Source organism: Triticum urartu, chromosome 4 (assembly GCF_003073215.2).
Source record: "Triticum urartu cultivar G1812 chromosome 4, Tu2.1, whole genome shotgun sequence".
Classification (NCBI taxonomy): Eukaryota; Viridiplantae; Streptophyta; class Magnoliopsida; order Poales; family Poaceae; genus Triticum; species Triticum urartu.
In genome coordinates this window covers 598,538,119-598,546,499 of record NC_053025.1, presented here as the reverse complement: position 1 = coordinate 598,546,499, position 8,381 = coordinate 598,538,119, and positions in this window count along the sequence as shown.

Here is an 8,381-nt window from a genome sequence, read left to right as displayed (position 1 = left end):
TACCCCAACAGACCTCAAACAAATACAAAAATTGACTGGATGCGTGGCGGCTCTAAGCTGCTTTATCTCCCGCTTGGGAGAAAAGGCATTACCCCTTTATCGCCTCCTCCGGCGCACCGAACACTTCGAGTGGATGGATGTCGCCACGGCCGGACTCAATGAAATAAAAGCCATATTGGCAACAAACCCAGTCCTGGCCGCGCCAAACATTGGCGAACCAATGCTATTATACATTGCGGCAACTCATCAAGTAGTAAGCGCAGTGCTCGTCGTCGAACGAGAAGCGGACGAACACAAATCCCCCCTTCAAAAGCCGGTATACTATGTGTCCACTGTCCTTACTCCATGCAAATCATGGTACCCACATTATCAAAAGATAGCGTACGCGGTATTTATGGCATCCCGGAAGCTGCGACACTACTTTCAAGAGTGTTCGATAATGGTAGCCTCAGAAGTACTACTTAACGATATTATAAACAACCGCGACGCGACGGGCCGGATTGCCAAATGGGCCATTGAGCTCCTCCCGTTCGACATAACTTACAAGCCACGGCGAGCTATTAAATCGCAAATTTTGGCTGACTTCGTCGCCGAGTGGACGGAAGCCGAACTCCCTAAGGAGTACGACACATATTCAAACTGGATCATGCACTTCGACGACTCCAAAATGTTGACTGGTCTGGGGGCTGGCGTCGTTTTGACGTCCCCAACAGGAGATTCAGTTCAGTACGTACTACAGATAATGTATACGGACTCCAACAACGCAACCGAATATGAGGCCCTTCTACATGGTCTCCGGATGGCAGTATCCATGGGCATTCAACGCCTAGAGGTGCGCAGGGATTCGAACCTTGCGATATCCCAAATAAATGGAGACTTTGATGCCAGGGATCCGAAAATGGCAGCTTATCGCAATGCCGTCCTAAAAATGTCAGCTCGGTTCGAGGGGCTCGAATTTCACCATGTGGCTTGGGAAAACAATCAGGACGGATATCCTCGCCCGCATCGGCGCAAAACGCGACGCGGTCCCTCCCAACATATTTCTGAAAAGGCTCTTCAAGCCATCCGTAGCATGGGAAGGGGACACCGGTAACAACAGTTCGGACCCGGCCAAAATACCCGATACCGAACTCTCTGACACAATCGGAGGCCCCGCCACTGAAATAACACATTCAGCCCACGAAATAATGGCCATTATTGCCCCGTGGACAGAACCATTCCTAGCCTACCTAACTAGACAAGAACTTCCGGAGGACCAAAATGAGGCACGCTGCATAGTGCGGCGATCCAAGGCCTACAGGGTCCATGAGGGAGAATTGTACAAAAAAAGCGCTACCGGAGTCCTTCAAAGATGCATCTCCGAAGAGGAAGGGCGGAACCTTTTGGCAGAAATTCACGCCGGACTCGGCGGTCATCACGCCGCAGCCCGGGCTCTTGTAAATAAGGCCTTCCGTACAAGATTCTATTGGTCAACGGCCCGGGCAGATGCACAGGACTTGGTCCAACGTTGCGCCGGTTGCCAGCTCTTTGCAAATCAAAGCCACATGCCACCCACCGCCCTCCAAACAATCCCCATTACATGGCCCTTCGCGGTCTGGGGGCTTGACATGGTTGGACCCCTTAAAGGGGGAACCCACAAGAAAAAATACTTATTGGTCATGGTGGATAAATTCACCAAATGGATAGAGGCTAAACCGGTTAAAACAGCCGAATCCGGACCGGTGATAGATTTCATATCCGGAGTTGTACACCATTACGGCATCCCCACAGCATCATCACTGATAACGGCACGAACTTCACGGCCGACGAGGTAAAACTCTAGTGCAGCAAAATGGGCATCAAGCTCGATTATGCTTCAGTCTATCACCCATAAACCAACGGACAAGTCGAACGAGAAAATGGTCTTATAATGAGCGGCATTAAACCCAGATTAGTGCGCTCCTTAACGGAGTCTGACACGCACTGGGTAGAGGAGCTCGACTTCGTACTCTAGGGGCTGCGGACCACGCCGAATCGTAGTACCGGATATACACCGTTTTTATGGTGTACGGCGCAGAGGCAGTCCTGCCCCGTGATATAATTCATGACTCACCTCGAGTGCGCATGTACGAAGAAAGAGAAGTCGAGCTCTATCAGCAGGATAGTCTGGACACCTTGGAGGAAGAGCGCGACGTAGCCAAAGCCCGTTTCGCATTTTACCAGCAACAGGCTCGCAGATACCAAAGCAGAGAAGTACGGGCCAAAACTTATAACGTTGGCGAACTAGTTCTACGGCTGCCGGATAAGAAAAAGAACAAGCTCGAGCCCAAATGGGAAGGTCCCTTCATTATCGACCAAGTTCTGACTAGTGGAGCGTACCGACTGCCGGATGCATGGACTAGTTGACTCGAGCCGAACCCATGGAACGCAACCAGGCTTTGAAGATTCTACGCTTAGCACCAGACTCTATGTTAGTCCCCTCCCTTTGTCCATTTTCTGCATATGCATCATCTGTCTTGTTTCCCTTTCTTTCTTTTATTTCTCTAGGCCTTCAAGGGTCACCTTGTGCCTCACTCGTACATTACAGATGCGCTAGCCGCACTCTTCATACCTGGGGGCTTCTTTCACAGAAGCTTAAGTTATTTACCTGGGCCTCACGCCCAACACATGTGTTATACTTCCGCATGTACCTTTTTTCACCATTATATGCATCGATATGACTTAAGTTTTGGCCAAGCTGGGTTGCCTGGCTCTTGTATTTATGCCCTACGTTCCCGTTAATTTGGCTAGGGCATAAGGGGAGCACCTCTGCGATTGTTACCCCCAGGTCAGCCGGAGGTGTACCTCAGACTAGGTGAAGCTGAAAGCTAGCGTTCTTAAGGGAATATTCGGTCGGTGAACAAAAGATGACTTTTATTATCCATATCTGCCCCCAGATGATTTTTCTATGCTTCTTATCGCAGTCCGGACATGCACTTTAGGGCATGCTTACCCAGGGAAAGGAACCCTTATCGGAACTATTGTCCCTGGAAGATGTTTCTTACTACCCATGTAATATAACATAACTAGTTGGGCACTTGTCTGATAAAGCACTAATGACCCCTACGCCTGGTCTCCACGCATGCCCCGGTTCTTACATAACCGAGAGGGTATTCGGATACACTCCGGACTGTCGGGTCCCGAGGTTGAAGCAAAAAGGTCCGCCACGACAAACGATCTACAATCCGGCTAGAAGGCATTATACATGTCACTTTAAAAGTACATAGTCAATTTGACTGTTTGAATTCCTCTTCAATACCATCCAATAGGCTGTCTAGTCTACAGTCCTGTTGGAAATACTTTGTGGCCAATTCTACTTGGCCGTACACTAAGCTCACAGGGATCTCCTTCCCATCAGGCCCCACAGGTCCGACTTCGGCCATGTGGTTCGGGTCAGCCTTCGTGTACCGTGTCTTCACCATTGCCCAGGCTTCCTTGGCGCCCCGACGGCAGGCCGATATCTTCCATAATCGGAAGCACCGCCGTGCTCCCTTTAGCTTTTCTGCAAGCTCTCCAAGGCCTTCGGGTATGGAGACGGATGGCCACAAGGCCTGGGCGACGCCTTGCATCACCCGCCGAACTCGTTCGTGCAACTGTGAGAGCTCGGGAAGAAGATCACCCGTTGAACCGGGCATCTCCTCGGCAGGACGACCTATTAGCATACCTACAGACATAACTCTGTCAGCCAGCTTCCTAGCCGAACTCTTTTTCAAAGTTCGTTCAAGCACTTACTAAATATGCCGCGTCGAAGCCGCCGATTCTCCTTAACAGAGTCCGACAGTTGGGCACGAACATCTTTTATTTCCACGCCCAGCTTGGTGTTGGCATCTAGGAGATCATTCTTCTCCTGCCTCACCCTCGTAAGCACGCTCTCACCGGCCTTCAGCTGGTGTATGAGCTATTGCTTATCCGGATTTAATCCAGCGTCATCTACAATTTTATCATCAAATCTGCATATACACCACCTTCTAATATGATACTTATCATTCGAAGGATATGTTACCAGAGGGGGTCTCTTTGGGCTCCCCTGCTGCGGCCAGTGCGGCCTGAAGTTGGGCTTTGCACTCTTCCAGCTCCTGGGACAGTTGAGTATTCTTTTCTATAAGAACCTGCATAACAATTGATTCTTAAATCAGTTATCCTAACTGTTTCAAGTCTCAGGGGCTACTGATATATATAATCACCAAATTTTCTCACACGTATGTCTTTTACATACTGCTCCGTGGCTCTGGCTAGACCATTTTGAGCAGCACGGAGGTACGCGTCTCCCGAGTTGAAGGCATCCAATGCCTCTTGGGAGAAACAAGCGTCACGAAGAACAGTCCGACGACGCCTGTGGTTCATGGCACTTTCCACCTCGGAATTGGTGGCGGACAGTTTATCCGCATCCTTTGTCGGAGGAGCGCCTGGCGCACGCCTCGTATTCATTCCCGCCTCCGAATCCGGCCTTGGAGCCTGGCTGGTGGAGGCGCGATTGGTAGCCTCTCCGGGTATAGTCCGGCGAGCGCTCTTTTTCCTAAAAAGAAGGCATGGGGGTTAGTATGCCTCTGAGAATAATGTCTTACAATAAAGACGGCGCGCCATACTGCTGCGCCAGTGTCTCAATCCGGACTGCGGGTCTTTTCAGCCTGCCTGGCCTCGTGGCCCCTTGTTGGCTAGTTGCCGCAGGCTCGGCCTTCTGCCTCGAGGACCTCCCCTGCAAAACACGGCTGTTATACGGCAATCAAAAAAGCGCAAGGACGGATCCCCTTTCGAAGTGCTGTGACTTCGGTCTCAGTCACCTGTGAGGCTGGAAGTAGCCCAGGGTAATCGGCCGTAATGGCCACCAAAGCGTTGTCATTACTCGATTGGTAAAATACCCCATCGATCAGCTCCACAGACATGTCCGGATCCTCCTGGGAGGCCGAGTCAAGGGACCGTCCAGGGTCCTCGGGTTGTGGAGGAGGGTTGTTTATCTCCTTTACAGCCTGGCGCAGCTCCTGCGATGAAATCGCTAGACTGAATACTTAACTACGGGAATACAAAACGGATGGGCGAGAAAAAGTCTCCGCTTACCCAGCTCGGAGGATTGTACATAGAGAATCCACCCTGCGGGTTGACACGAAGGAATTCATCCTCTTCTCCCTTGTACAAAGTGGACAAGATCTTTATTAGATCAGCAGCCGATCCCGACCCTTTGCGATCGTGGCGGGTGGCGTCATCCTCCCCGTTGAAATCCCACATGGGGTGGCCTCTATATTGAAGCGGCTGCACCCCCCGCATAATACATATGGCCATGACCTCGATCATGGTCAATCCGGATCGAGCTAAAAAACTTATCCGGCTCATCAGGTAAAGAACGTCCCTATCATCTTCTTCCTGGGAGCTCCATGGACGCCAGCTCCAGCGCTTCTTCAAAGGGGCGTTGTCGAACTCAGGAAGGCTGATTCTAATAGGATCCGGGAGGGGGACGTCTTCTATATAAAACATTCCAAAGGCCAGTCTTCGGACGTCTTCTTTGGGGTTCCGGACAGGTATCCGGTCCCGGCAATACGCCAAACTTCGGCTCCGCCCACTTGATATATTGACCCCTTCTGAGAACGGGGCACAAGGCAGAACAGCTTCCTCCACAGAGCGAAATGAGCCTCACAGCCCAAAAACAACTTGCAAAGGGCTACGAATCCCGTGATATGCAGCATGGAGGCAGGCGTAAGGTTATGAAACTAGAGGCCGTAGAACTCCAGGAGCGATGAATTGGAAATCCGAGCCCTCTTACCAAATAAGGGACAAGGCATACCCGCTCTCCCTTGGAGGGATTGGGAAGGCTCTCCGCTTCCTCTCCGCCATTATAGGTGGCAAGCCCGGCTCGAAATGGGACCATGTATGCTGGGGGAAGAAATCCCTTGGTCTGAAGCATCACTAATTTGCTGTGCGGGATGGAACATCTCTCCCAATCTCCAGGCTTGGGGTTAGGGGAGCGAGAGGAGGAGCTGCATCGACCGGCCATGATGGAATGGATCTCTGTCGAATGCGCTCCGATGAAGGCTCGCCGAGGGAGGATGGTGTGATTTGGATCTAAATCCTCGTCTTTTTAATAGGAAGCTCATTCACACAGCTAGGGGGGTAAATGTAAAAACACCCTGGCTCTTCACATTCGCTCGACACATGGAAAGTGGCCATTATTGGGCATGGAAGCCAAGGAGTGCAACATTCACAAAAGGCCGGACACTATTTTGACAGGTACACGGAATTTGGAGAGGAACCCGCCTTGCAATGCCGAAGACAATACTGCGCGCCAGACTCATCGTCATTGAAGCCTGGTTCAGGGGCTACTGAGGGAGTCCTGGATTAGGGGGTCTCCGGACAGCCGGACTATATCCTTTGGCCGGACTGTTGGACTATGAAGATACAAGATTGAAGACTTCGTCTCGTGTCCGGATGGGACTCTACTTGGCGTGGAAGGCAAGCTAGGCAATACGGATATGAATATCTCCTCCTTTGTAACCGACCTTGTGTAACCCTAATCCTCTCCGGCGTCTATATAAACCGAAGGGTTTTAGTCCGTAGGAGAACACACAATCATACCATAGGCTAGCTTCTAGGGTTTAGCCTGTCTGATCTTGTGGTAGATCTACTCTTGTACTACCCATATCATCAATATCAATCAAGCAGGACGTAGGGTTTTACCTCCATCAAGAGGGCCCGAACCTGGGCAAAACATCGTGTCCCCTGCCTCCTGTTACCATCCGGCCTAGACGCACAGTTCGGGACCCCCTACCCGAGATCCGCCGGTTTTGACACCGACACCTGCCTCGCCTTGGGTCTCGCTGGGATGCCGTCTCGCTGCTGGATCCGCCATCCCCGCGCTTCCCAGCCTCCTCCGCGCTTGATTCCCGCAGCTCCCGTGCCAAGCCACAGCCCTGGAGCTTCTCCGTCGCCGGCGCCCGTCTCCTGCGCCCCTGCTTCTCCTGCTGCTGCCTGGTCGAGCAAGCGAGGTGACCACGTGGGCCGCATCCAGCGCCCAGGCCCTCCTTTTCTTCTGATCCGCGACGCCCTCCGTCGTGCGTGGCACTGCGTCATACGCCGCCCTCCGCTGCTGCTTTGCCGCCGTCCAGCCGTGTCGCCGTCCCCCTGCGTCCTCTGCTTCGTGAACGAGCGAGGAGAATGCGCCCGTTGACCGCGCTCGTCCCTGCCTCGATCCAGTGGGATTGGCAGGGGCACGACCCATCCAGCACCCAAGTGGGCCGGCCTGCCAGCGCCCAGGCCCACTCCCCCCGGCCTACCTCTCCACCGCCTGGGTGAGGCCACACCCCAGCGCCCCCTCTTGTTTTTTTACCTGTTGGGCTAGCCTGCCAGATTCAGCCCGTATAGGTTTTTTTAGGCTCTGCGAATTCCTGTTTTTTTCCTGAGACTACCAGTTTTGCAGAATAGCCCCTCTAGAACATGCATTTAATAACCCACAAACTATGCATCACATGTAAAAACTTTATATATGTAACTTGCTTAGAATTTTGCCTAGTTTCATAATTTGCAACTTTCATCCATGTTTAATTTTTTTTAAATGATGTTTGCATATATTTTCCCATATTGCCATGTAAAATGATTTATTTCATAACTAAATAACCGTAGCTCCATTTTAAATAAACTTTATATGTAAATGGGGTAGAAAAATGCCTAGTTTAACATGGTGGCCATACTTTGCATGTTTAACAACTCTAAAATATGGTTTAGGGCAGAACAGTACCAAATCCTTAAATTGCACATGAGGATTTTTCCGGACTTGTTGTTTGTTGTTCCGGCCTCATTTAAACTTGCCTAGATAGGTAGTTATCTTTTGCTTCACCTCTTGCCATGTTAATCAACATTTAATATTGTTGGGTACATAAACGAGATCAAACTAAATAACTTGAATGTGGTGTTCCGTCAATATGCAACTCGTTGCATATTGAGCTCCACTTAACTTGTAGTGTTGTTTGTGCACTTTGCCATGCCATGCTTCTTTAAACCAGACATGCATCATACTTGGTTGTCCATCATGCCATGATTATGTGATGGTTGATTACCATGTTGTTTGCTTCTTTCCGGTGTGCTTCTTCGGGTTGGTTCCGTTAACATCGTGTTTGTGAGGATTCGTTCGACTTCGTCCGTTTGTCTTCTTCATGGACTCGTTCTTCTTCCTTGCGGGATCTCAGGCAAGATGACCATACCCTCAAAATCACTTCTATCTTTGCTTGCTAGTTGCTCGCTCTTTTGCTATGCCGCGATACATACCACTTGCTATATCATGCCTCCCATATTGCCATGTCAAGCCTCTAACCCACCTTTCCTAGAAAACCATTGTTTGGCTATGTTACCGCTTTGCTCAGCCCCTCTTATAGCGTTGC